The sequence below is a fragment of the Leopardus geoffroyi genome, chromosome B2 (assembly GCF_018350155.1).
Source record: "Leopardus geoffroyi isolate Oge1 chromosome B2, O.geoffroyi_Oge1_pat1.0, whole genome shotgun sequence".
Lineage (NCBI taxonomy): Eukaryota > Metazoa > Chordata > Mammalia > Carnivora > Felidae > Leopardus > Leopardus geoffroyi.
In genome coordinates this window covers 65,579,796-65,605,955 of record NC_059332.1, presented here as the reverse complement: position 1 = coordinate 65,605,955, position 26,160 = coordinate 65,579,796, and the positions used below count along the sequence as shown (strand labels likewise).

The following is a 26,160-nucleotide window of genomic DNA, read 5'->3' as shown; positions in this document are numbered from 1 at the left end:
TGTTAATGAGGACTCTTTGAGTGGAAAGGAAAGACCAAAAGTAGAAGAAAAAAAGCAAGAAGCACAAAAGCAATAAAATTAAATATATCCATAAAGATCAGTCATAAACTAAAAGTACATGAAGTATGACACTGTATACCTAAAAGGTTGGAGGGAGGAGTAGAGGATGGGTTTAAACTTAAGTGACTATCAACTTAATACAGACTACTATATGTGTAAGATGTTATATATAAACCTAATAGTAACCACAAATTAGAAACCAGTAATATATATGCAAAAAATAGAAAGGAATCTAAGTATATCACAAAAGAAAACCAGTAAGAGAGAAAACAGCAAGACAAGAAAGAAACAGAGAAGAGCTATAAAACAACCACAAAATACTTAACAAAATGGCAATAAATATATATCTATCAATAATTACTTTGAATGTAAATGTAAATGCTCCAACCAAAAGGGTGACAGAATGAATAAAAAAGCAAGACCTATCTATATGCTGCCTATCAGACTAATTTCAAAACTAAAGACACATGCAGATTAAAAGTGAAGGGATAAAAAAGAATTTATCATGCAAATGGAAGTGCAAAGAACGCTGGGGTAGCAATGCTTGTTTCATAAAAAATAGACTTTAAATCAAAGACTGTAACAAGAGACAAAGAAGGACACTACATAATCATAAAGGGGAGAATCCAACAATAAGATACAATTGTAAATATTTATGTGCCAACATGGGAGCACCCAAATACATAAAGCAGATAATAAAAAACATAAAAATTCAAAAACATCAAGGTCATAAAATGCACAATGCTATAAAACTAGAAATCAATCATTAAGAAAAAACTTGGAAAGAACGCAAATAACATGCTACTAAACAATGAATGGGCCAACCAAAATTAAAGAGGACATCAAAAAATACAGGGAGACAAATGAAAATGAATACAAAACAGTCCAAAATCTTTGGGATGCAGCAAAAGTTGTTCTAACAGGAAGGTTTATTGCAATACAGGTCTACATCAAGCAGCAAGAAAAATCTCAAACAACCTAAACTCACACCTAAAGAAACTAGAAAAAGAATAATAAACAAAATCCCAAACTAGTAGATGGAAGGAAGTAATAAAGATTAGAGCAAAAATTAAATGAAACAGTAACTAAAAAAAAACCCCAATAGAACAGATAATTGAATTCAGGAATTGGTTCTTTGTAAGGACCAACAAAACTGATAAATCTTCAGCCAGTCTCATAGACAGATAGAGAGGACTCAAAAATGAAAGAGGAGAATAACAACTGATACCACAAAAAAACAAAAGATTATAAGAATTTTATAATAAATTATATGTCAATAAATGTCAATAAATCTAGAAGGGATGGATAAATTTTTAGAAACCTATAACCTCCCAAAACTGAATCAGGAAGAAATAGAAAATTTGAATAGGCCAATTACCAGGAATGAAATTTAATCAGAAAAGCAAAAACAAAACCAAAAAAAACCCCAACTCCCAACAAACAAAAGTCCAGGACCAGATGGCTTCACAGGTGAATTCTACCAAACATTTAAAGAAGAGTTAATACCTATTATTCACAAAATATTCCAAAAAATAGAAGAGGAAGGAAAACTTCCTAATTCATTCTGTGAAACCAGCATTACTCTGATACTAAAACCAGATAAAGACACTACAAAAAAAAAAGTACACACCAATATCTCTGATACACACAGACACAAATATCCTAAACAAAATATTAGCAAACCTAATCCAATAATACATTAAAAAATCATTCACCACGATCAAAATCAAGTGGGGTTCATTCTGGAGGTGCAAAGGTGGTTCAGTATTTGCAAATCAATAACATGATAAATCACATCAACAAGAGAAATGATAAAAACCATGTAATCATTTCAATAGATGCAGAAAAAACGTGACAAAGTACATGTATTCATGATAAAAACTCTCAACCATGTAGATTTAGAGGGAACATACCTCAACATGATAAACTCCACATATGGAAAACCCACAGTGAACATCATACTCAAAACATACTCAAAAACAGAGCTTTTCCCCTAAGATGATGAATAAGAAAAGGATGTCCACTCTCACCACTTTTATTCAACATAGTACTGGAACTCCCAGCCACAGCAATTAGACCACAAAGCATCTAAATTGGTAAGGATTTGCAGATGGCATACTATATATAGAAAACCCCAGAGACTCCACCAAAAATTTATAATACTCATAAATGAATTCAGTAAAGTCACAGGAAACAAAATCAATGCACGGAAATCCACTGCATTTCTATACATTAATAATGAAGCATCAGAAAGAGAAATTACAAAAACAATCCCATTTACAACTGCACCAAAAATGGTAAGATACCTACGAATAAACCCAGGAGGTGAAAACCAAGTGGGTGAAAGACCTGTACTATCAAAACTATAAAATACTGGTGAAAGAAACTGAAGATGAAAAAACAAATGGAAAGATATACCATGCTCATGAATTGTAAGAATACTGTGAAAATGGCCATGCTACCCAAAGTAATCTACAGATTTAATGCAATCTCTATCAAAATACTATTTAAAGCAAAATCAATTGTGAAAAAGTGAGGACTATTAAGGTGGCTGTACTGTCCCCAAATATTATCATCTGGAAATGTTTCACTTCAGTTTTTATATCATAATTGGTGGTTTATCTGGGTTTCTGGTTACCAACTAGCTCTGGTTGCTACAAGTTAGTTCATTAGTTTAGTTTCTTCTAACACTTGGCTGACATACCCAATCAAGAGGACGGGATGAAAATTTTAAAAATAGTTCTATTTACTGAGTGATCAGAAAGGTAATTTGTGGTTTAAGAGTGGAGGGAAAGGTACAAAGAGTAGCTAGTAGGCATAGAAAGAGTTAATAAATTCAGGAGAAACTTTTCAGTTTGTGAGTGGAGAGAAGAGAATAAATTAAGTGAAGGTGGAGGAGAGGGAGAGAAAGAGAGACCAATTTTCCTGTGGAAATTTAAGACCACAGAGTGAGGGTGGCCATCAACACAATGTGATTCTGTGCAGCTGATATTTGTAGAGTAAAATGCTCTAACGACTTCATTTCAGGCTGGCACTGAGATCAAACTATACCTCAGAACATAATAAGCAGCAAAACGGGCAAATTAAGTAAACTGTGGTAATTTGAGGCCTGGCCACACAGGTCTTGAGGGTGATTTGTGGGTTAGTTGTGTGTCACTGATGAAGAATGGTTCCATGACTAGCAAGAATACAACTTATGTAAAAAAGGGTTCATTTGAGTCTGTGTGCTTGAGAGATTTGAGAAACTGCTGGCTGGTTGCTTCTCTGTTGACTGTGATTAGAATAAATATTAAATAAAAAACCATAAGGTTGGATATCCATAAGAGCAAAAGAAAAACCCTTATGAAATAGAAAATGTTGGTGGTGAAAACTGGTACGATAGAATATTCAAATCTTTACGTCTTTAATTTTTACCTCACTACCTTCCATATTTAGAACATCAGGCAAACAAGAATTTGAAATATACAACACAATGAAAGCATAAAAATATGCTGGTGAAGGGGAAATCTAGTGACAAAGATTTACCAATCTCCAGAACTGCATTTCGTATATCTCAGGGAATAGAAGGAATAAACTGAACTATGTCAAGCACAGTACTTAAAGATTCTGTAGGCATACGACATATGTGCCTACCCAGATATCTAAGCATTAATAGAGGGACTATCTTAACAAAATGGGGACTAGGAATGATGCACATTGCTGATACTAATTTGACATCCTTAACAAAGTCAATTACTGTCTGCTTCTCACTTTTCAAGATATTGCCTATTACTTTCAAGGCATTGTCCTAACATGGTTGTAAATCAGTGAATCCTGATGATTTGAGGAGTTAGAGAAGCATTAGGTGCTAACCACACAAAAAATGTTTGATTCTGGTTCAGCTACCTACTATAGACTGAATGTTTGTGTCTTCCCTGATCCCCCAATTCATATATGAACCCTAATATCCAATGTGATGGTCTTAGGAAGTGGGGCTTTTGGATTAGGTCATGAGAGTGAAGCCCTCATGAATAGGATTAGTGCCCTTATGCAAGAGACCCCAGGTAGTTTACTTGCCCTTTCCACCATATGAGTTTATAGTTAATTAAAAAAAAAAAAAGCGCCATTTATGAATCAGGAAGCAGATCTTTACCAGAACCTGATCATGCTGGTACCCTGGTCTTGGACTTCCAAGCCTCCAGAACTGTGAGAAATAAATTTCTGTTGTTTATAAACTGGCCAGCCTATGGTATTTTTGTTACAGCAGCCTAAATAGACCAAGACATTATACCTTTACGAGTGGGAGCAAATAAACATGGCCAAGATTGTAGAGTTCATACCTCTTTTCTAGAAGGAACATTATGATATAACACCATGATATAAAAACAAACCGGACATTCTTTCATTAGAGAAGAAGTAAATTTGTAAGAACATTAAATACTTAATATATTTTGAGGTTTATGCAATACTAAAGCAGACAATTTCAAATTGGCAGTATTTATTTTCAGTCCACATCAGATGAGGATTAAAATAATACTTAAAAATAAATATTGAGATGAAATACTGAAATGTATACGATAGGTGGGTTAAACTCATCCAGTTTAGAATATGTATGAAACCTAGCACTAAAGCTTTAAAAATAAGTGATCTCATTCAAACTCTTTGTTTGAATAATTGAAGGTGAAGTAAAGTTAAATCTTTAGCTTGTGGTCGGTCACACAACATCATAATGCCACAGTGAGGATTAGAGGCTGAATCTTTATGCTCCAAAGTGTCTCTGTATGGTCTTTACTGTAGATGAAATGTCAATTCCCATTTTGTAAAAAAAAAAAAAAAAGTCTCATCATCAAAGCAGTGAAGCAGTGAGTGGAATGTATCCTTTATTCCTATTTGTTTCAGAAAGAACACACATTGTCACACTCCATTTGTTCACATTTTAACATGCCACATCCAACCTCTAGTGATTTTAGTATCTCTCTGCTACAATAAGTTGTTATATAACAGGTGGTGCAGGCTAGATGCGGCCATTATAGTGTCCTTGCAATGAATAGGAATCCAATCACTGCAGATTAGACACAGTTCAGAGAAATCACTCTTAGTTCTGCTGTTCTCCTTAGAGACAGGAAGGCTTTGTTTCCAAATCTAATTCTGAAGTACTAGAGTAAAAGCTTTCCAATAATGCTTCTTGAAATTGTCCCTTTAGTACAAAAGGAAAAAAAATACTATATGCCACTGGTTCCCTCAATTTTTGATAAGTGGATTTCAGCCATATTTCTCGATAAGTTCATATTTTTGAAAGAAAATAAGCAGTCAAGTTCTAAATCAATCTGAGGGGGAAAAGCATGTTTATGGATTTCAAAGCTTCATCTACCATTTTCTAAATTAAAGGCCAAAATACATGAAAAAAATTTTAAATGTGGAACTTTGGAAGGGATAAGCAGAAATAATCATAACAGAAGTACATTAAACAATTCTGATGAGAGATGGCATCTAATTTTGTAAAGTGAAATACCATGGAAGTATATACCAGCAATTTGAATTGAAGATGCATCTTTTTAACTTTTACATTTTCCTCTCAAGAACACTGCAATATAATGTAGATATGCAAAGTCATTCTCTGGTTCTTGCAACCCATATTGTAATAGTTATATTCATAAAGGGTGCCACCATTTGCAAAATAATTTCAACTTATTAATGTGGGAACCATATTTTGACTTACTGGCATTTATAATCAGTGCCAGGGTAGCATATGGCTGGGGGTTAAAATAGAGGTGAAATGTCAATTTGTATAAAAACTACCCATAATAGGCCCTCCGATCTCTGTCTCTGTCTATCTCTCTCTCTCTCACACACACACACACAGAAAAGTAGCAGCTTTCATTGTTACAAGCATTTTAAATGCTTTAAATCAAAGTTAAATTGACAAATATAGTGTAAATATGTCATTTTTTCATATCAATAAAAATCTCTTCTTAGGGGAAGGCACATTTTCTCTCATATCCATTTGTCTTTTATTTTCCTGGGAGGACAAATTTCTCCCATCCTTCCTGTTTCAACAAAATCTTTACCTACATCAAAACTCTCCTTTTCGGTATTAGGAGAATAGTATTCCTCCTCCTGCTTTGCATTCTTACCATACACTCCCCCTCCTCTTCTTCTCCACCTTATTCCCTTATATTTTTCTCGGTAAACCCCAGAGTAAACTCCTTCCACAAACTGTCTATAAACATATAGGTCTGCCTTCTCTATACTGTTTTCTCATATACGTGTGTACATAGCTATCCTTCCTTTCCCAGCACTTAAATGGTATTGTAATAGATGCTGTCAACTCAAAACTGAAAGGAGTTACAGTCTTGTGGGGGAGGAAAACATATAAGCAATTCTATTTCAGCAGAGTAGGAAGTATAAAATATGCCTAAATGAGTGATGGGACAAAAAAGATGAAGTTAACATCTCTGTTGGCATGAGTTAAGGATCTTCCTACAGAGGAGGAGATGCTTGAGCTATACTTGGAAGGTCAAATAAACATTTTCTAGACAAGGGTGCCTGGGTGGCTCAGTCTGTTAAGCATGTGACTTGATCTCGGCTCAGGTCGTGATCTCACAGTTCGGGGGTTTGAGACCTGCCTTGGGCTCTGTGCTATTTGGCGCAAAGCCTGCTTGGGATACTGTCTCTCCCTCTCTCTGCCCCTCTCCTCACTTGTTCTCTCTCTCTCTCTCTCTCTCTCTCTCTCTCTCTCAAAATAAATAAACTTAAAAAATTGCTAGACAGATGAGGAAGGAAAAGAACATTCAAGACTGTGGAGGCTAAGATGTCTGAAAGACCTTTCTATTAAGTAATCAGAACAGTGTTACCTTTAATTCCTTATTATCTGGAATATGTATCTAATTTCTTATGTCTGAAACACCTGCAATCTGTAGTGTTTCTCATCTGTTCTACTTAAATTTTACTTTAAAAGTTAGGAGTAAAAAACTACTGATCTTTTCTCAGTGCAAATTCTATTTGGATCTCTGGCAGCAAGATACCCAAAATGCAGGAGGAAAGCAGGGAAACTATAGCAATACTCAGTCTACTAGAAATTTCAGGAAACTAATGAGAAAGTGTAGTGAAGAGAGGGACAGCCAAGGCCATATGCTACTGTGGTTCTCTTCTTCCCTCTTTAATCTTTTTATCTTTTAGTTAATTCTTCTTTCTTCTGCCCCTTTAAATGGTTATCTCCATAATTCATTTTTGATGTAGAAGTTTGCACCCTTCTCTGGGAATCTCCCACTTGACTGGCATGGGTATCCTTTCTATGTGTATAATGCCCATCTTGGTATCTCCAATCTCAATAACTTTCCTGAGTTTCAATTCTGAATTTCCTATATATCTGTAACCATTTTCACCTAAGAAATCCTACCAGCACCTTGGAGTTTATATAGTACTTTGGAGATTTTTGATGGTTTTATTATGTGTCAACTTGGCTAGGCTACAGTCCCCAGTTATTCAACCAAACAAATTTAGGTGTCACTGTGAAACTATTTTGTAGGTGTGCTAGAGTCCATAAACAGCTGACCATAAGTAAGGGATACTATTTCAGATAATCTGGATGGGCCCAATTCAATTAGTTGGAGAATTTAAGAACAGAAATAAGGCTTCCCTGATAAAGAAATTCCATTTGTATACCACAGCGTCAGCCAGTAGCTCAGAGTTCTAGCCTGCCCTTCTCCCGGCCTGCATTATGGATTTCAGACATGCCTAGTCAGCCCCCATAATCACATAACCCAATACCTTGTAATAAATCTCTTCTTAATATACATTTGTTACAGATTCTGCTTCTCTGGTTGAACCAGGACTGGTAGAGGTTTACAGACTCAAACTGGCCTTCTCTAGTAATTTCCCAATTCTGTTAAAGATATTGCCATTTTTCCATTATCAAACATGGTTTATTAATTCCCTATCTCCTGTACTTATTCCTTCCTTTTTGTTTCAGTTGGTCTCTCCATATTGAGACTCTTGTCATTTCACTTGGGTTTGTACCACCACAACAGATAAAGATGTTGGTCTCCTCCAATTTTATTGGCTCTCCCACAGCCTCCATGTCATTTACAGTGCTCCTATATTATATTCCCACCAAATCTGCCATATTTACCTTTCTACCAGATAGCAACCTTCTGCTCCAACCAAGCTGGTTACATCCTGTTCTCTCTTCATGACTTTACATTTCCATATATATATATATATATATATATATATATATATATATATATAGTTTTTTAATGTTTATTTTTGAGAGAGAGAGAGTGCACCTGTGAGAACAGGAGAGGGGCAGAGAGAGAGGGAGACAGAGGATCCGAAGCCAGCTCTGTGCTGACAGCAGAAAGCCCAACACAGGGCTTGGTGAGTTGAATGAATGGTGAGATTATGACCTAAGCCAAAGTCAGACACTTAACAGACTAAACCACTCAGGTGCCCCATGACTTTATATTTTCTGCTTCCACAGTTTTCCTTATATCATCCTACCTACTAGGTATGTCCTTTTGTCTTTTCCCTATCAATGCTTTAAGACCATCTCAAAGCAGCCCTACTTATAACCTAGTCTGACCAGCCTAAGCTGCAATGATACTACTCTCCAAACTCCTATACTGATTATTTCCCTTTAAGTAAATTGGTAATTGACTATTAAATGCTCTATGAAAACATTTAATGTAATGGACTTTTAATGAGATCTCACTTATATGTAACATTTCACCTAAATATATATGCTTTATACCTCTCCCTCCAGCACTCTCCTGTCAGAGTGCTTTGTGAAATAGTGCACAGCAAATGTTTATCAAGGGGGTTGCTGACTGAATCTTAGTAACTAAAGCTTAGAGCATTAACTGTGTATATATCTTCATAGAAACCCAGAGTGGTTCCTATTACTTGGTCAATCGGATAAAAAAAAATTTCTAGACCAGACTGATTCTGTACTGTTGGTCTTATACCAAGTTTGAAGTGTAAGGGAGAAAAAAAATAGTTATTTATTTATTTATTTATTTATTTATTGCTTAGGTAGAAAAATAATTTTTTGATGTCCACTAACAATGAGCATAGATAAGAAGCAAGGGGACATTTCACTCAGTTGGTTAAACATGAGGGTGGCATGAAACCAAACAGATGTTAAGATTCCTTTTAAGATAAATGACTTAAACTAAACGGGGAATTAGGGGAGGGAAAGATATAAATTACAAATGTATCACAGCTATCCTAAGTAATTTATGCCTTTTTTCCATGGATGAGCCCTGTTCCCAAAATTAAATATTAAGTGTTAAGTAAGACTAAAAATAAGGAATTAAGTCCAAGTTCTACTTAGAGTATAAAACAAAAATAAACACAATAAGCAATATATAGAATACTCTTCTTTGCTAATGTATAAAAACCTTCATACACAAAAGTGTCCTCCATCAGATTTTGATTTAGAGTTTTTTTTTTGTTTTTTTTTTTTTTTTTTTAGAAAGAAGAAAGAGAGTTACTGATAAGTGTTAAAGATTTTACCATACACTTTATATGCTTAGGCTTTGGAGAACCCCTCTGTTTTGGAATATATACAAATAGACTGTCCTTTTCCAGAGGGATCTCAGAATGGCTTTGGCACAAACTCTACTGATAACCATACTACATTTTTAGTTTCAGCCAGACTGTTGTGACATCAGCATATGAGTAAGAAAATCAAATAGGAAAAAAAATAATTACCAGGTTATACTTCTTCCTATAAATTATCTGAGAGCGTAAGTCTATTTTGTTTTGAAATTTCTCTAAATTCTTAACATGTATGTTTTCTTCTGATCTAAAGATAATTAAAACATGTTTATCATTTGAGAATTTTAAGTGGTTTCTCTCAAATACTGCTGAGAAGATCTCCATAAGTAGGTAGTCTTAGGGAGAAAAAGTACAACCCATTGTAAGCAACACAGTTGATATAACTCATCATAAGTTATTCACACACAAAAAGTTACATTTCTCTGGTCCTTGGCTGCACATAACAAAATGAAAAGCAAAACTTTTGGAGCCTAAATAGAAAATAAGATTTATAATTTCCAAATGCAAATTAAATATACTTCTTAATTTCTAAAATAAGTCCATATAAAGTCTTTGCATTGAATTGTCTGTAAAAGGCCTATATGATATGCAACACAGTTGATGCAATTTTAAATATAAATGAAATTGTTTCAAAGAAAGCAATAACTTTGTGATAACATTAACATGTAGGTTTTGGTACTAATGAGTTGAGGCACTGCTCAATTTCAAATCCAGCTTTAAAGTGCAATGGGTTAATCATATTAGGCATTATAATTTTATAAATATCCTCGCAACATCTTTCTATAAGTAGTCCATCCACCACGTAACAATTTTCACATTTTTTTCTTTTCATTCAATTATTAGTAATCTCGAGTATAACACTATCTTTGTTGGAAAATTAGTAACATAGCACTGAAAGCTCAGATGAACATAGAAATTCTGCTTTTGGTTTTAGTTTTATGAAAAGTTGTAAGTTAACCAGCAAACTCCTAGTAGAACGCAGTAAAATCATACATGGAACACAGACTTACCTAGTTTATCTTGGAAAAGTTAAGAATCAGCATTAAGTTCTCAGAGGAAAGCTGAAATCCAAATAAGATTTGACCTGGTTTAAATGACTTGTGCTCTCTCTGGGTGAAATATCGGAGCTCTCTGCAAAGTCTTTACTTTCTCTTTCCCACTCTCTGTCTCCCTCTCTCTCAGCCTCTCTCTCCTCCCCTCTCTCTTTCTCACACATACACACAGTATGATTAAATTGCTTCTGTCAAGACTGGTTTTTCTATAGCTTATTATAAGACCATGAAGTGAAAAACCACACAGTAAATTTGCTCTGGATCATCTCATAAATACGAAAACTGCTAAATAGTCACAATTTGAAAACTGCTACATAGTCACAAAATCTTAAACTATATAACAGATACATATGTAAATGAAATGAAATGAAAATATTGCTTGCTTTATTAAAGACTATATGTAGGTTCTCTGGTTACGTAAGAGATATCAGAGAAGTAAAGCTGAGGGCTAATTTCCAGGGTAAGCCTGTTTAAAGAGCTTTACATGGGCAAGAGGAAGGCCCATATTGATTTCTGACATCCTCCCTACTTGGCCTTTGTAATATTACACATGTAACACTTAAAGTGTCAAAATTATCACTTTGAAGATGCACTTATTAAGCACTCACAGGGTTCTGCTGGCTTTCCCCACACCCTTTCACATCCCTCCCTCCTGCAAGAAGACAAGCACTAGGGCCAGGGAAATGGTAAAGCAGAGAAGAAGAAAAGAGCCTAACCTTTGTTGAGTGCTTTTTATATACTAAGCCCTGTGCTCAGTGCGTTATACACATTTCCATTAACCCTCATCCTAAGTCCCTGGTATTGGTGTTGCTCTACTTGACAAGTGTGAGAAATGGAGCTCAAGAATTAAGAAGCAAGGGCGCCTTGGTGGCTCAGTTGGGTAAGTGTCCAATTCTTGATTTCAGCTCAGGTTATGATCTCATGGTTCATGAGACCAAACCCCACATCAGGCTCTGTGCTATCAGTGTGGAGCCTACTTGAGATTCTGTCTCCCTCTCTCTCTGTCCCTTCCCCACTCATCCTCTCTCTCTCAAGAATAAATAAACATTAAAAAAAAAAAGAGTTAAGAAGCGGTTAGTAAGTGGCGAAACTATCACCACCTCCCAAGTTTCCCCCACCCAAAGTAAATTCCAAAGTCCACATCCTCTGAAATCTATATAATTCCTTAAGCTCTTTTCATGACACTATGTTGAGGAAGGGAAAATGGCAGCAACAACAACAACAACAACAACAACAACAACAAAACCATATTACCACGACAGTGTTTTTCTTATGTTTCCTCTTCACCACAATGGCACTGAGGAATCAGAATTCAGTGTTCTGCTTTTTCCTTTTCTTCCCTCCAGTACTGTCTCAAGAGCATGAAGAGGTAAAAGGAGGTACGGTAATCACACTTCCTGTGCCTCAGGGCAATCATGCTTTATGCCTGTTGTGCTAGCGTATTATTACTAGTGTTCCCTTTTACCCTCAAAGATATTCCATTTTGGATGATGACTTATATAGTCAGCATATATTTAAGGAGTAGAGCAATACAAGTAAACTAAAGCTGCCTCAAAACAGTTACAAGGTGGGGCACCTGGGTGGCTCAGTCGGTTGAGCATCTGACTTCGGCTCAGGTCATGATCTCACAGTCTGTGAGTTCGAGCCCTATATCGGGCTCTGTGCTGACAGCTCAGAGCCTGGAGCCTGCTTCAGAGTCTGTGTCTCCCTCTCTCTCTGCCCCTCCCCTGCTCATGCTCTGTCTCTGTCTCAAAAATAAATAAAAACATTAAAAAAAAAAAAACAGTTACAAGGTGATATTCTGCGATTCCAATTAGATTGTTACCAAATTGAACAGGCAAGGAATGGAAGTCGATGTAACTCAAAAGTTCTTGCCTAGTGCTACCTGGTAAACAACGTATCTCTCTTTTAGAACTTGAAGTATTTATCCAGGTTTCTTGCACTGGGAAACATCTGTGCGGTATGGAGGCACCTTTGTCGGCACAACTAAGGCTAGTTAACTTGGGGCCAGAGGAACTGAAAAGGGACAAGATCATATCATAACTTTCAAATAAATATAAAATGGCTCATGGTCAGTCTCTCATTGCCAGCATGTCTCAAGCTGCCATTTTTATTCCTTTGGATGTCCTTAAGATGGGTGGTAGGGTGACAGCACACCGTGACACATGAAAACCCACCATGAGAACTTTATCCCTCAAATAAAATGCAGATTACCTCAAAGGAGTAATATGAAGTAATATGAATTAAACAATATAGCAACTCAGAGAATCTCTTTAACAGGATGTATCCCATGTGATAGCCAAAAATTAAGTATCTATAGAAAACTAAAGGGGTTTTGAAAACAGATGGACACTTAACATTACTAGAAATTTACTGTGCATCACAGAGTGATGTGGAGGGTGCTGACAGAGGTGGGCAGCCATGTCTGTGTGGAATGCCCTGGACAAAGATGAAATATCAAGAGAGAAGTTCTGCCATAAAGCCCAGCCCTAGTGGAGGATAGAAGGCACAGAGAGAGAAGGAAAAAGAGGGGCCTCCATAAGCAAACACTGCACATGTGGGCCATTTAGAAAAAGTGGAGATAACCTCCCAGAACTTGTGGCTTGGTACATGTTGCACATACTTAACTATACCTGCTGGCTGGGTACCCTTGTCTAAAGCCTAATCTGTAAAAGTACAAATGGAGATTGAGGGTAGAAGGCTATAGTAATGGATGCTGTTGGTGCCCTGCCCACACCCGCCTGGCACTTGCTGCTCCTGTCTGTGAGGATGGCGTCTCTGCAGGCACCTGCAACTCTCTGCTCAGGGCTCCTTCCAATTGTAGTCAGCTGGGCCCACGTGGAAAGGAGGCCTGAAGGGCCAGGAAGTTAACGATCCTGGAAACAGTCCTCATCCAGTGACAAATGAATGTTGCTGAATAAATGCTAGTGTCTTTACTCTCAGGGAAGACACCTTTACACTGTCTCCCACAGAATGCCAATAGGATCAAGCTCCAGTTGGCCAGAGCACTAACCTACTACATAACACACCTTACATTGACTTGCTTTCCTATTTCACTTCCCAGTAACCCATACTGCGGTTTCTCTAGGGTCACCTCTCAAATAAAATACACCCAACATTTGTCTCAGGGTTTAATTTTAGGGGACCCCAACTAATACAGTTGCCAAAGAGAAGCAGATTTCATTTTACAAGGCTGGACAGCTATAGCAAATATTTAATGTTTGGGAGATATGGGAAATTTTTCTTACTTAGGGAACTGATTAGTATTTTACAAATATTGGAATGATATATGGCTATGCATCTTGACTATTTTTTAATTACTTATTTATTTATTTTCAGAGAGAAAGAGAGCATGAGTGGGGGAGCAGAAGAGAGAGAGGGAGAGAGAGAATCCCAAGCACACTCTGTGCTATCAATGCAGAGCCTGACACAGGGCTTGATCTCATGAACTGTAAGATCATAACCTGAGCCGAAATCAAGAGTAGGATGCTTAATTGACTGAGCCACCCAGGTGCCCCATCATCTTGACTATTTTTAAAGGTATATTATACCTCCATCAACAGAGAAACATATCCCAATGATATGTTTCTTTGTCATCATGTATTAAGCAGAGGTAGAAACTATATCAGATGGGACACTAGAATGTGGCAAAGTTAGTTAAATATATGCAACACCATACAGAAAACATAAACTATGCTACTGGCTATCTTAGGGCAGAAAAATATGGGATCCAAAACTGGTTTGTATTAATAGAAGCAGGGTAGGGGATTTGGTCAATGGCCAGGCTTGAAAAGGGAGAAAGAAACACCTAGAATAGAGAAGGCAATGCCAGAAGACTGTACTGAAGACAAGATATGTTCCTTGGAAACTAGTGAGGAATGCACCTGGTTGGAATCCATGATTGGCAAGTCTTAGAAGAAGGTTAAATCCACAAGAATGGGAAGCTGTATGAGGAGTCCTCTCTTCCCCACCATGAACAAGTACTACATCAGACAACCTTTCAAACCAGGTAAAGAAGGCCTGGTAATATTTGAGAAGGAACTCTTTCTAACTCCTCAATTATCCCCTTAACCAGTTAGTTGATGCCTGAAATGCTTATATGTAGGAAACTGTTCATTATACACTTAGAAGTAAAATGCAAATACCTGGTCAAAGAAACAGTATGAATGTGTCTCTCAGCATAAAAGCAACCAATCAGGTATGCTTTCTACATTTCTTGTATGTCTTATATAGTGCTTAATGAATAACATTTTTAAAAAAGGAGTCATTGTCAATGAAAAGGCTTACATACCAGAATCCTTTTGAAGAGAAGATAGTTAATAACTCATCTTTGTATTTCAACTCTAAATACTTCTCTTTATTCTCTCATTTCCTTACATCTAATCTTGCATTTTTTCCTCTTCCCAGCCCCGTGCTCCAAAACAAACAGGTAAAACTTTAAATCTGCTTATCAGGGGGAGGAGCCAAGATGGCAGAGGAGCATGGAAGTTTTTCTTGTGTCTCGCATCCATGAACTACAGCCAGACCAACACTAAACCATCCTGCACACCTAGAAAACTGATCTGAGGATCAACAATCTGCACAACGTGAACCACAGAACTCAGCAGATACATGGCGTGGAGAGGTGAACTTGGGGAGCGAGAAGCCAGGGAGATCAGGGAGCTATTTTCGTGTGTGGAGAAAAGACGGGAGGGGGGCACCGGTGGTGAAATACGGGAAAAGCACCCCCCTAAAAGCAGCTGGAGAGAAAGCGGAAAAGAGGAAACAGCTGCAGGGACTGAACTAAAAAGGGAGAAAGGAGAAAGGAGAGGGTTAAATTCCATTAACACTCTATAAACAGGGGAGTGCAGAGTCTGAAACTCAGCAGCTCCATACCTGGTAGTGCTCTGATGGGAAGGGGGAATTCCCAGGAGCAGAGTGAAGTCTGGGATCTTCGGGCCACATGGGGAGAGGCGGTTCCCCTGCTGGGAGGACACCTGCTAGAAGCTGTGTGACTCCCCGAAAGGCGAAGGCCGCAGTGGACCTGGGAAAACAGCCACATTTGCTGGTGCTGGAACAAGGTCGCTGGGAGTGAAGCCTGGTACCAGATGCATGATGTGATTTGCCATAACTCCCAAAATGCTGCTGCTACACGATCGCGTGAACTTTTTCTGGGGTGGACTGGCACCCAGCCGCAGTCTCTGAGCATCGGCAGCAGCACAATCCGGCGAATGTTCCTGGGTGTGGCCGGCACCCAGCCATTGCTCGGTGAGACACTCCCACACAGGGGCAGAACAGGTCAAAGCCACAATCCTTCAGAAGTAAGGGTTCAGGAAAAACAGCCGCATCTGAGATAAAACTTAGGAGGGAGGTGCTGCCTGGGGCTTGGTTACAGGCAGTGTAAAAGCAGGTTGTGTACAGAAGCCGAAGACAAAGGACAGGTGCATGATTGCTGACTGGGGAGAAGAGAGTTCCAATATAGACACTGGGTAGCTGGGTGATGCCATTTTCACCGCTGGGCGCATGTGCATACACACCTACAAGTGCTGTAACAATCGATCCCAGTAAGCCAAGCAGCGCCATCTAGTGAAGAAGGGAGACATTACACTAAGCCCCGTTCAACTGGGCTAACCTTGCTCTTCAGGAACAATTAACACCTGCTTAGTTTACGGACTATAAAGCACTTCGTAGTTTGACTTCTAGGGGAAAACGAAGTAATTTCAATCATATTTCAGTCTGTTCACCTGTCCATCTATTCAATTTTTTTTCGCTTTTTCATTTCTTTTTCTTGAATACAGAAAGAGAAAAATTTATTTTTATTTTCAATTTTTATTAAAAATATTTCTTTCACTTTTTTCTACTAATATTTTTTACCTTTCTGTAATTTTTGCAAATTTTATTTTACTTCCATCATTTCATTTTATTCTACTGCAGTGTTTTTATGTTTTCCAATTTTCAAGTGATTTCCTTTTTTTTTTTCTTTCCCCTTTTTTCTGTAATCGATCAAGCTCCTTTCAACACCCAGACCAAAACACACCAAGGATCTAGCATCATTTCTTTGATTTTTTTTGTCTGTGTGGTTTTTTTAATATTTAAATTTTAATATTCTCTTAATTTTAATATTTTTCAACTTTGTTTTTACTTCATTAATTCCTTTTCTCCCTTCAAAATGATGAAACAAAGGAATTCACCCCAAAAGAAAGAGCAGGAAGAAACGACAGCCAGGGAAACCAACACAGATATGAGCAAGATGTCTGAACAAGAATTTAGAATCACAATAATAAGAATACTAGCTGGAGCTGATCATGAAAGCAGCCAGGGAAAAAAAAGTCCTTAACCTATAAGGGAAGACAGATTAGGTTTGCAGCAGACCTATTCACAGAAACTTGGCAGGCAGAAAGGAGTGGCAGGATATATTCAATGTGCTTAATCAGAAAAATATGCAACTGAATATTCTTTATCCAGCAAGGCTGTCATTCAAAATAGAAGGAGAGATTAAAAGTTTCCCAGACAAAAAAAAAATGAAAGGAGTTTGTGACCACTAAACCAGCCTTGCAAGAAATTTTAAGGGGGACTCTCTGAGGGGAAAAGAGATTAAAATAAATAAATATATACATACATTCATTCATACATACATACCAAAAGCGACAAAGACTAGAAAGGAGCAGAAAACACCACCAGAAACTTCAACTCTACAAGAAACATAATGGCAATAAATTCATATCTTTTAGTACTCATTCTAAACGTCAATAGACTAAATGCTCCAATCAAAAGACACAGAGTAACAGAATGGATAATAAAACAAGATACATCTATATGCTGTTTATAAGAGACCCACTTTAGACCTAAGACACCTTGAGATTGAAAGTAAGGGTATGGAGAACCATCTATCATGCTAATGGTCGAAAAAAGAAAGCTGGAGTAGACATACATACATCAGACAATCTACACTTTAAAATAAAGACTATATCAAGATATGAAGAAGGGCACTGTATCATAATGAAGGGGTCTGTCCACCAAGAAGACCTAACAATTGTAAACACGCCACATATGAAAGCACCCAAATATACAAATCAATTAATCACAAACATAAAGAAACTCACTGATAATAATACCATAGTAGTAGGGGGCTTCAACACCCCACTTATAGCACTGAACACATAATCTAAACAGAAAATCAACATAAAAACAATGGCTGTGAATGACACACTAGACCCTATGGACTTAACAGATATATTCAGAACATTTCATCCCAAAGCAGCAGAATATACATTCTTCTCCAGTGCACATGGAATGTTCTCCAGAACAGATCACATACTGGGATGCAAATCAGCCCTCAACAGGTACAATAAGATCGAAATCATACCGTGCATATTTTCAGACTACCACACTATGAAACTCGAAATCAACCACAAGAAAAAATTTGGAAAGGTAACAAATAATTGGAGACTAAAGAAAATCCTACTAAAGAGTGAATGGACTAACCAAGAAGTTAAAGAGGAAATTAAAAGTACATGGAAGCCAATGAAAATGATAACACCACAACCCAAAACCTCTGGGACGCAACCAAACGCAGTCATAAGTGTAAAGCAATCCAGGCCTTCCTAAAGAAGGAAGAAAGGTCTCAGATACAAAACCTAACCTTACACCTTAAAGAGCTGGAAAAAGAACAGGAAATACAACCCCAAACCAGCAGAAGACAGGAAATAATAAAGATTAGAGCAGAAATCAATGCCATCAAAACCAAAAAAAACTGTTGAACAGATCAATGAAACCAGAAGCTGGTTCTTTGAAAGAATTAACAAAATTGATAAACCACTAGCCAGTTTGATCAAAAAGAAAAAGGAAAGGACCCAAATAAGCAAAATCAAGAATGAAAGAGGAGAGATCACAACCAACAACAGTGGAAATAAAAACAAAAACATAATAAGAGAATATTTTGAGCAATTATATGCAAATAAAATGGCCAATCTGGAAGAAATGGACAAATTCCTAGAAACATATACACTACCAAAACTGAAACAGGAAGAAACAGAAAATTTGAACAGACCCATAACCAGTAAGGATATCGAATCAGTAATCAAAAATCTCCCAAAAAACAAGAGTCCAGGGCCAGATGGCTTTCCAGGGAAATTCTACCAAACATTTAAGGAAGAGTGAACACCTATTCTCCTGAAGCTGTTCCAAAAAAATAGAAATGGAAGGAAAACTTCCAAACTCTTTCTATGAAGCCAGCATTACCTCGATTCCAAAACCAGACAGAGACCCCACTAAAAAGGAGAACTATAGACCAATTTCCCTGATGAACATGGATGCAAAAATCCTCAACAAGATATTAGCCAACCGGATTCAACAATACATTAAAAAAATTCACCACGACCAAGTGGGATTTATACCTGGGATGCAGGGCTGGGTCAATATCCACAAAACAATCAATGTGATTCATCACATCAATAAAAGAAAGGACAAGAACCACATGATCCTCCCAATAGATGCAGACAAAGCATTTGACAAAATGCAGCATCCTTTCTTCATAAAAACCCTCAAGAAGTAGGAATAGAAAGATCATACCTAGACATCATAAAAACCATATATGAAAGACCCAACACTAATATCATCCTCAATGGGAAAAAACTGATAGCTTTCCCTCTAAGGTCAGGAACAAGACAGGGATGTCCACTATCACCAGTGTTTTTCAACATAGTATTAGAAGTCTTAGCCCCAGCAATCAGACAACACAAAGAAATAAAAGGCATCCAGATTGGCTAGGAGCACATCAAACTTTCACTCTTTGCAAATGACATTATACTCTACGTGGAAAACCCTAAAGATTCCACCAAAAACTGCTAGAACTGATTCATGAATTCAGCAATGTTGCAGGATATAAGATCAATGCACAGAAATCGGTTGCCTTCCTATACACCAACAATGAAGCAACAGAAAGAGAAATCAAGGAACTGATCCCATTAACAATTGCACCAAAACCCATGAAATACCTAGGAATAAATTTAACCAAGGAGGTGAAAAATCTATACACTGAAAACTATAGAAGGCTTGTGAAATTGAAGACAACACAAAAAAATCTAAAAAGACTCCATGCTCCTGGATAGGAAGAACAAATATTGTTAAAATGTCAATACTACCCAAAGCAATCTACATATTCAATGCAATCCCTATTAGCATAACACCAGCATTCTTCACAGAGCTAGAACAAACAATCCTAAAATTTTTATGGAACCAGACAAGACCCTGAATAGCCAATTTTGAAAATAGCCAATAGCAATCTTGAAAAAGAAAACCAAAGCAGGAGGCATCACAATCCCAGATTTCAGGCTGTATTACAAAGCTGTAATCATCAAGACAGTATGGTACTGGCACAAGAACAGACACTCAGATCAATGGAATAGAATAGAGAACCCAAAAATGGACCCACAAACATATGGCCAGCTAATCTTTGGCAAAGCAGGAAAGAATATCCAATGGAATAAAGACAGTCTCTTCAGCAAGTGTACTGGAAAACTAGAGAGCGACATGCTGAATGAACCTGGACCACTTTCTTACAGCATACACAAAAATAAACTCAAAATGGATGAAAGACCTAAATGTAAGACAGGAAGCCATCATAATCCTCGAGGAGAAATCAGACAAAAACCCCTTTGATCTTGGCCACAGCAAATTCTTACTCAACACATCTCCGGAGGCAAGGAAAACAAAAGCAAAAATGAACTATTAGGACCTCATGAAAATAAAAATCTTCTGCACAGCGAAGGAGACAATCAGCAAACCTAAAAGGCAACCGACAGAATGGGAGGGGATATTTGCAAATGACCTATCAGATAAAGGGTTAGTATCCAAAATCTTAAAGAACTTATCAAACTCAACACCCAAAAAACAAATAACCCAGTGAAGAAATGGGCAAAAGACATGAATAGTCACTTGTCCAAAGAAGACATCCAGATGGCTGACACATGAAAAAATGCTCAACATCACTCATCACCTGGGAAATACAAATGAAAACCACAATGAGATACCACCTTACGCCTGTCAGAATGGTTTACATTAACAACTCAGGCAACAACAGATATTGGTGAGGATGTGGAGTAAGAGGATCTCTTTTGGTGAGAATGCAAACTGGTGCAGCCACTCTAGAAAACAGTGTGGAGGTTTCTCAAAAAATTAAAAATAGAACTACCCTATGACCCAGCAATTGCAACACTAGGTATTTATCCAAGGGATACAGGTATGCTGTTTCAAAGGGGCATATGCACCCCAATGTTTATAGCAGCACTATCAATAATAGCCAAAGTATGGAAAGTGCCCAAATATCCATCGATGGATGAATGGAGATATGGTATACAATGGAGTATTACTCGGCAATCAAAGAGAATGACATATTGCCATTTGCAACTACGTGGATGGACCTAGAGGGTATTATTCTAAGTGAAATTAGAGAAAGACAAATACCATATGACTTCACTCATATGAGGACTTTAAGATACAGAAAAGATGAACACAAGGGAAGGGAAGCAAAAATAATATAAAAACAGGGAAGGAGACAAAACATAAGAGTCTCTTAAACATGGAGAAGAAACAGAAGGTTACTGGAGGGGTTGTGGGATGGAGGATGGGCTAAATGGGTAAGGGGCATTAAGGAATCTACTCCTGAAATCATTGTTGCACTATATGATGACTAATTTGGATGTAAATTTAAAAAAATAAAAAAAAATCTGCTTATCAGATCATTCCACATTTTTGTTCAAAACTCAACAGCATGCTACTACATTAAGATGAAACCAAAATCTTAAGCATGGTCATTAGCACCAAATTGCTCTCAAGAACGTTCCTATGCAGCTCTTTCCTTTTGCCCCTGTATATTCTGACCTTCTTTTAGCTCCTCAAAATATCAGTTCCCATCATAGGTCTTTGTCCATAATATTTCTGTTGCCTGGAATATTTTCCTTTCCCCTGCGCTACTTACTCCCCTGGATCACTCTGTCTCATCTCTCAGGTCTTAAAGTAAACCTCAGTACCACCAGTCTAGGTTAAGCCCCCTTGCAGGGCTTGCTTTCATAGGGCCCTGCCCCTCTTCATAACATTTAATGTTTGAGATGACCTTCCTATGACTGTCGGGAGCAAGGACCAGATCTATCCTGCCTATGACTCCAAGCCCAGAACAGTATCTGGTAACTATTAGCTTGATTAATAAATGTTTTGAATGAATGAATAAACAGTTACCGAATCCAAGATCTCTGGCCCCAAATTTTGTATTCTTTGTGTCACATCTCCCAGAACACAAGGAATTGGGACAATTAAACTGAAGGGGGGGGGGAATGACATAAATAAAAATGAACAAAGATTTGGTTAGAAACCAAACTTTGAAGGCATAATTTGGCAAGGGTTCTATTTAATTTACCCAAAACAAGTGGAAGTTTTTAAAGAGGCATTTTTATCACACAGCTGTTTTGTTTGATCTATGGGTATACTGAACAATTGAGGACAAAATTAGTTTGGGTTAAGTTGGGATATATTTATGCAGTTTGCCTTTTTAGAGGTATGTATTTGTTGTCATCTTTTTTCTCATTATACATAAGTGTGTGCGTTAGTGTCTAATTTTGCATTTGTAGTTTTGTTTGTTCATTTTCTTAAAGAAGGCTTTCCATAAAGTTCAGACTCTATAAAACTAAATTGGCCTTTGATAAATAGAGTAAGTGCTCCCCACCAAATATTTGTGTCCCTAATTTCTAGAATGTATGCTTCATGACATGGCAAGGGGAAATTATTGTTGCAGATAAAGTTTGCAAGCCAACACACCGTAAAATAATGAGATTATGCTAGATTGTCTGGGTTGGGGGCTATGTAATCATAGAGGCCCTTATAAGAGGAAGAGAGAGACACAAACATCAGGGTAAGATGTGATATGAAAAAGACTCCATCAGCCATTGCTGGCTTTGAAGGTGGAAAAGAGCTTCCAGGCCAGGGAATAAGTATGGCCCCCAGAGCCTGGGAAAGCAAGAAAATGGATTCTCTCTTAGAGCCTCCGAAAGGAAGACAGCCCTATTGATACCTTGACCAGTTTTGGACGTCTGACTGCCAGAACTGCAAGATAATTCATTTCTTGTTATTTTAAACCACTACATTTGTGGTAATTTGTTACAGCAGCAATAAGAAGAAACTAATACACTGCTCCTACCAGGAGATTATTCAAAAACCTATTACTCTACCAAAGAATTCTTTAAAATTTTCTTTTATTTATAAAATGATCTCATGATCCAAATCCTGAGGATAATTATAGACAGTTTCCAAATAGTTTTTTAACTACCATATGTAAGAAGGACTTCTAAGGCCAGGAAATATAATCTATTATAAAGGCTATTAGGGTCACACCTATAGGAGATACTCATTTGTAATTAGAATCCATTTAGTCAAATGTTTATTAAGCATGTAAGAAGAACTATACATAGAAATAATACTGCTGTTTCTCCTCACCTTAGGTACACACGTACACACACATTTCCCCCTCATTAAGACTTTACACAAAATTACATTTAAATTGAACCACTATCACTGATATAAAAGTAAGTTGTTTACCTTAAGTTTCTATGTAAAGTGGAAACAGCTTAGTTTTCTGGAAGAAATAGAAATGATGACATATAAAGCACCCAGGGCAGGATTGACACCTAAAAAGGTAGTAGCTATATTAATATAATAATAACTTGGAGGGCACCTGGGTGGCTCAGTCGATTGGGCATCTGACTTTGGCTCTGGTCATGATTTCACAGTTTGTGGTTCGAGCCACGTGTTGGGCTCTGTGCTGACAGCTCAGAGCCTGGAGCCTGCTTCAGATTCTGTCTCCCTCTCTCTCTCTCCCCTTCCCCCACTCGCACACTTTCTCTCTAAAAATGAATAAATATTAAAAAAATAACTTTGTACTTACAGATTTGTACATTGAGTAACACTGTCCTGCAGATCCTCTATATTTTCTCACAAATAAGGATATTGACTAACATTTCTCTAAATGCTTGAAAGCAGTTTTAATAGGAAGATATTTTATAAGTAAGATAAAGACACAGTGCTCTGGTTAGAAGCTAGGTGATAAAATACAACAGAAATTAACCTTATACAAATGAAAACTTCAAATTAGCATTGAGTATTATTATCGAAAGGGTTTTTATAATCTATTATTTGACAAAGTTAAAATATTAGGAAAGCTAGATGCTACTTGTAGCTTTGACGGAATGTGAGGGGAGGGATGCAATGCAGAAAAGCAGCTTCATAAGAACTAATAATCCTCTGCTTAGGACTTTGGGATGGCTATGACATTTGAACCTGGAAAGTGAACAAAACTCTGATGTGTAAATTATTCTATTTTAGCCGGGTCACTGCGATGAAGACAAACACACCTGAAAAAATTTTATACAAATTATGTTAAAAAATATATGAAAACTACTGCACATTAAAAGTTACTTATGTAATGGCTGACCCAAAAAAATATAAGATGCTTCCAGAAAATTAGGAAGACAAATATTTTGCATGTTGGGTCATTTTCATGATTTTTAACAATAAATTTTCAGATATGTGCTCATGGGAAAACAATTACTTTGCAACACATTAACATATATTTGGAACCCAATCATGGAAAGTACTTTGCTTTTGTGATTTATATCTTATGAGCATTATTTATTTCACATGACCCTTGAAGGAAAATTCTTGTCAACTAGTCACGCAACCTTGGCTATTTTACACATTTAATTAAAAGAAATGTATGTCAAAATATAATTTCCTTGTCTTCAGGAGGTTCTGGTGACTCCATGGACACTAGATGTTAATTTAGTGAGTTTTGTTGTTTATGCTACTACCTGAAATGTTCAGTGTATTAAGAAGGGTTGTTAAAGATGTGCCCAACCAGCTGTATGATATTTGGGAAGGTCATTCATTGGAGGTAAAAAGGTAAATCGCTTTCTAATGATGTAACTTAAAGTGGATATGAAGCTCAGAGAGCACAGAAGAAAGGGTGGTGGGAGAGACTGAGGGACTTTCTAAATGCCTTAGGTGGCTAGGGCTCTGTTATGCACCCGAAGGACAGTTAGTGTCTTATCTGAAGACCTATCTATGGGTTTAGGTGGCACATAGGTAGTTAGCTGGAGCCTGATGTGCAAGGACATCATACAGCCCCTAACCTTCCACATCCATTCTTTCCCTCTTCCTCTCCTACCACAGGACAAAGAGGGGTCTCTCTTCTTACCTTGATTTGATACCACCTCTCCCTTCTGCCTTCCCAAGGACCAAGCTCTATTAAAAAATTATTTTATTATTATTATTATTATTATTATTAACATTATGAGAGAGAAAGAAGAGAGAGAGAGAGATCAGGTAGTGGGGGAGGGACAAGGGGGGGAAGAGAGAGAGAGAGAGAGAGAGAGAGAATCCCAAGCAGGCTCCAAGCTCAGCACAGAGCCCAACGTGGGGCTTGATCCAATGACCCTGAGATCATGCCCTGATGCAAAATCAAGAGTCAGATGCTCACCTGACTGAGCCACTCAGGCACCCCCCCCACCCAAGCTCTATTTATTACCTTCTCTCTCCATCTTTTTATCTTAAAAATGTTCCTTTCATTAGAACTTAAGTATTTCAAAACCTATATTCTTTTCTGACAAACATAATGGACTCCTCTTCTGTGTTCATTTCTCAGAGAATTATATTTAAATAACTTTTGTCCTTATCTTTCCCCACATAATCTCCAGTTAAATTTAATGTCTTGCAAACAAGAATTTCTCCTAAATTTATCAAAGCAGGCTTTGCTAACCAGAAATTCTGGAATGTCAACAGCCACTTCTGAGTATTTCTTCCAGTTCTCAAACTTATACCTTTACTTTGCATTAGGAAAAAGACTCACTGACTGAAAGATTTTTGAGATAATTATCCTCACACCAGAATTGTAAAGATTTCTCCATCCCTTCATTATCCCACCTTGTCTGTTAGACTCGGTCTTTAATTGTATTTTAAGATGCCCATGCTCCTTATCATCAGTATTAGCACTACTGTTTTCTGTTCTTCACTCACTTGAATGAGAGGCACAAGGGAAGAACATGTTTATGTAACTGTACAAATCCAGCAAATGTTTTGGTCTTTTACTGTGCTGTAGGGGCCTAGGTGGTGACATGGCTGAAAGGGAGCTGTTTCCTATCAGGCAGCAACTGTGCTGTAGGCTAATCAATGAAGGAAGGAGGTGTGAGAGTAGGGCCCCACACAAGTGAAACATAAAGGAGTTGAGCGTCACTCTTAAATAAAAACCACCAGTGGTTTCTTTTCCTTAATTTCTCAATCTCTGTAAGTAATCAGACTTGATATATTTTTGTGCTTAGAGAAAAAACTAAAAAGTGACATGACCTTTAGCACAATTATCAATTACCAATTTCAGAAAAGTGACATTATGACATATGGTTATTAGCAAATTTTGTTCCAGGTTCAGAGAAAAGCTAAAAGTTGAATATTATATATACATATGACTCGAGTAAATAAAATCTGGACT

At 37.2% G+C, this 26,160-nt stretch overlaps 1 protein-coding gene across 50 annotated transcripts in view; it reads right to left on the bottom strand.

Moving 5' to 3' along the window:
- The window catches only part of RIMS1 (regulating synaptic membrane exocytosis 1), a 489,665-nt gene that overhangs the window by 30,134 nt on the left and 433,371 nt on the right, over window positions 1-26,160 (bottom strand). The gene's annotated exons all lie outside the window — the stretch shown is intronic.